The sequence below is a fragment of the Oncorhynchus kisutch genome, linkage group LG20 (genome assembly GCF_002021735.2).
Source record: "Oncorhynchus kisutch isolate 150728-3 linkage group LG20, Okis_V2, whole genome shotgun sequence".
In the NCBI taxonomy this organism is placed as follows: domain Eukaryota; kingdom Metazoa; phylum Chordata; class Actinopteri; order Salmoniformes; family Salmonidae; genus Oncorhynchus; species Oncorhynchus kisutch.
Genome location: NC_034193.2, coordinates 25,938,479 through 25,942,816, shown reverse-complemented (window position 1 = coordinate 25,942,816; position 4,338 = coordinate 25,938,479). Strand labels below are relative to the sequence as shown.

Sequence of the window (4,338 nt, the reverse complement as noted above, 5' to 3'; positions counted from 1 at the left end):
CCATATCCCACTGTGTATTCAATAGGGGCCAGGTTAAAAATCGACCAACTTCAGATTTCCCACTTCCTGTTTGGATTTCTTCTCAGGTTTTTTGCCTGCCATATGAGTTATGTTATACTCACAGACATCATTCAAATGGTTTTAGAAACTTGAGTGTTTTCTATCCAATACTACTAATAATATGCATATACTAGCAACTGGGACTGAGGAGCAGGCCGTTTACTCTGAGCACCTTTCATCCAAGCTACTCAATACTGCCCCTGCAGCCATAAGTAGTTAATGTGAGTTTGCACTCTAGCCAGACACCTCGGTATTTGTAGTTGCCCACATATTCTAAGTCAGAACCGTCCAGAGTATTGATGCTAGATGGGTGGGCAGGTGAGGGCAGTGATCGGTTGAAGAGCATGCATTTAGTTTTATTTGCATTTAAGAGCAGTTGGAGGCCATGGAAGGAGAGTTGCATGGCATTGAAGCTCGTCTGGAGGTTAGTTAATAGTGTCCAAAGAAGGGCCATAAGTATACTGAATGGTGTCGTCTGCGTAGAGGTGGATCAGAGAATCACCAGCAGTAAGAGCGACATCATTGATGTATACAGAGAAAAGAGTCGGCCCGAGAATTGAACCCTGTGGCACGCCCATAGAGACTGCCAAAGGTCCGGACAACAGGCCCTCCGATTTGACACTGAACTCTGTCTGAGAAGTAGTTGGTGAACCAGGCGAGGCAGTCATTTGAGAAACCAAGGCTGTTGAGTCTGCCGATAAGAATTTGGTGATTGACAAAGTCGAAAGCCTTGGCCAGGTCGATGAATACAGCTGCACAGTATTGTCTTTTATCGATGGCAGTTATGATATCGTTTAGACCCTTGAGCGTGGCTGAGGTGCACCCATGACCAGCTCGGAAACCAGATTGCATAGCGGAGAAGGTACGGTGGGATTCGAAAGACCGTGGCAGCTTTCCAATCTTTGGTTGAACAGGCAAGTAATAGGGGTTTCAACAATTGTGGTGGATATTTTTAGAAAGAGAGAGTCCAGATTGTCTAGCCCAGCTGATTTTTAGGGGTCCAGATTTTGCAGCTCTTTCAGAACATCAGCTATCTGGATTTGGGTGAAGGAGAAATGTGGGAGGCTTGGGCAAGTTGCTGTGGGGGGTGCAGAGCTGTTGACCGGGGTAGGGGTAGCCAGGTGGAAAGCATGGCCAGTCATGGAAAAATGCTTATTGAAATTCTAATTTATTGTGGATTTATCGGTGGTGACAGTGTTTCCTAGCCTCAGTGCAGTGGGCAGCTGGGAGGAGGTGCTCTTATTCTCCATGGACTTTAGTGTCCCAGAACTTTTTGAAGTTTGTGCTACAAGATCCAAATTTCTGTTTGAAAAAGCTAGCCTTTGCTTTCCTAGCTGCCTGTGTATGTTGTGTATATTAAGATATTGACTGTGGTTCATATGCAATCCCAAAACAGCATAGTGGGCTAATCGCAAACATGTCCTAATACACTTTTTTGCAGACAAGATTAGCAAATTTAGGCATGAAATGGAAACAACAAACACTGAGCCTTCATACCCATGCACAACAGCCCAAATAATTAAAGTGCAACTTAATATTGGAAAGGTGTTCCTAATATTTGGTATACTCAGTGTATATACTGTATATTGATGGGGGAAAAGTAACACCTGACTGAATAGTTTTCGGTTGGTTGAAATAGTTTAAATCCATATAATCTAATATAATTTTTTTAACGTTCAGAGACGGTTGAGAAACAAATGAACATATTACTGGTCTCATCAGGAGCATTAAGGTCAACTGCCCCTTCTGTGATTTTAAATTACTTATGTACCATCGATATGCGGCAGAACCCTCGACCTTCAGGCCCAAAGTCCAGCGCGCTATCGACTGTGCCCCAAAAGCTGTGCCCCTCCGCGTTTATAAACCCAGGGTCGTTACAATATTATAGTGTCAAAATGTATTACAAAGTGCAAATAGGATAATTATGGTCATAAAGTCAGTCTCGTCCAAAACATAGTTTTGTAATTGAATTCGTCACGATTTACTGGATGGTTGGGTATGGATTATGATCATGCCCACTTTTGCCAATTATGCCAAATTGCAGAGAAAACACGTTGTAGTCCGCATCCAGCTGCCATGTGGACATGTGTTGTCAAGGCTGCATATGGGTGGAACGCACATTTCGCTCTGCAATTATGAGTGAAAATGGGCTTCCATAAAGTTGGTGCAAACTTCCAATACATTTCAACAATATTGCCAGGAGTGGATTACATTCGACACGGTCACTTCTGCTGCCTGTCAACCGTCAAACCACTGCACTGGTGTTGGTGAGTACGTTAGCTAAGTTAGATCATTGGTGCTAGTTAGCTAGTAGCTACTTTTGGTTATTCAACATTATTTGATAATGCTAGCGAACCAGGCTAGCTAAGATGCCACAGGTGAAAGGGGAATGGTACTGTAGCTAGCTAAATATATGAAGCTAATGCGATGTAGCATGTCAGAGGAAAATTGTGCATAGCTCACATTAGCTAGTTACCTTGCTAACAACAGCTAACTGTAGCTCATTGACATTAGGGTCAATACAGGGCAGGCACTTGGATACTAGCTTGCTAGCTAATCATAGGATGTAGCCAGCTTACTTTCGATAATGTTTCAAATCTAGCTAACACTAGTCAAGTCATTTAATCTCAGACAGATATAACTAACCCGGATTTGCAAGTTAGGTAGCTAACTAGCTAGCATTCGGGGGCTTCGTCTGCTTAACCAAAAACAACAGGCCTGTTCTCGTAAAAGTTTATTTTCTTTGGCAAAAATAAATGAATTATGTTACTTGTCTAATACAAATATGGCTCTGTCAGCGAATACAAAACGTATCAGCAAGCATTCAGCATCGTACACAGCTGGTTGCATAGTAACACTGTCAGATTCACCTGCCTGAATCTGTTCTGTAGTTGCAGTCCTTCTATTATCATATAAATTACTTCCAAACGATAACTTTTTATTCTCTCACTATATGTTTATTGAGTGATGATATTTGATTTCATCCACAGGCTACGTACAAGATCTGGTTGATTTGTAGTTCAGCAATGTTGTTGGAACCCCCCCCTGCCATATCAGGAGCTGTTACAGAAGGCTGAGGCAGTGGCCATACACCAGTCCTGCTTGAGTGTAATGGAGGACACTTGAATCAGGTTGGTCACATTTGATCTGGTCAATGGTCAAAATACTATCTGTCCTGGAATTCACCTAACCACCATTGATAATGTAATCAGTGCTCTGTGTATATGTGTCTTGTACTGTACGTTGTAAGAAAGCTGCCCCCTTCCAATGGACTATTGGGCCCAGAGTGAGTAATGCCAACAAGTCAGTGCCATGCTGGCACGTGTCCCTTGTGAATCAGGATCTTTGATTGGCTATTTCAACTGTGTATTTACTGTTGGCTTCCATGACTGTATGGTGACAGTATTTCTCTCCCTCCCTCTGTGATATAGGAGCTGGGTCGGATATAGGAGCCGTAGTCGGGCTTCTGCATGACCAGTATCTGTGACGAGAGGGACCTGGAGCTGATCTACGCTGCCATGCCAATCAAAAGCAAACGCCTCAAAAGGGACAAACAAACAGTGATTACTAATAAGACAGTACATCATATCACCCTTTCAATGTGTCACTCATCAACTCTTCCTTGGTTTTCTACAGATGGGAAGAAGAGTTGCTTTTCAGATGGAGTCCTCTGACTGAAAGACAGGTTAATACTGATGTCAGAATTGGGAGAGACCTTGCAACTCAGCATAAAATCTTACAAGACATCTATTACTTTTTATTGTCTTTTGTTATTAGATAATCTATTGGTACTAGCAGAACACTGCTTCTACAGTTTTACATAAAGTAAGGTTTATTCTACATGGAACTGTTACACTTGAATGTTATCAAAATACTTTGTTTAGACAGCAATTGAACTCTTCTCATATTACTCTGTAGGCTACTGCCTGATGAATTGTCAGTTACCTACTGAGTAGTATGAGTGCGCCATCCTCCTGCATCTCACATCTGCCTGTACTGTAGTTATTGAACTGCTAGACCCATTGGTTGAGGCAAAATCTGTCATATCCAGGTTGGAGTATCATGCACTCCACCCCTCCTGCCACCTGACTTTACCTATCCATAACCTGTAATACATTACATAGATGGAAGGGACTTCATCACCCAGAGAGCTGTGCATCTCAGTGTGTGGTTAGATAGCCAAATCCTTAGATATGGCTAAATAGAATGCTGTTCTGGTTAGACAGCTGAAATTGTACTCTATACACAACTTTTTTTATTTGCTAGGTAAGTGTAGGC

General features: G+C 42.3%; 1 long non-coding RNA gene across 1 annotated transcript; it reads left to right on the top strand.

The window, feature by feature from the left end:
• The first annotated feature begins 1,891 nt into the window (after nucleotides 1-1,891).
• Nucleotides 1,892-3,806, top strand: LOC116355478 (uncharacterized). The gene is made up of 3 exons (XR_004204484.1): nucleotides 1,892-2,327; nucleotides 3,051-3,191; nucleotides 3,492-3,806. It is a non-coding gene; the product is annotated as an uncharacterized LOC116355478 (long non-coding RNA).
• Nucleotides 3,807-4,338: the final 532 nt, after the last annotated feature.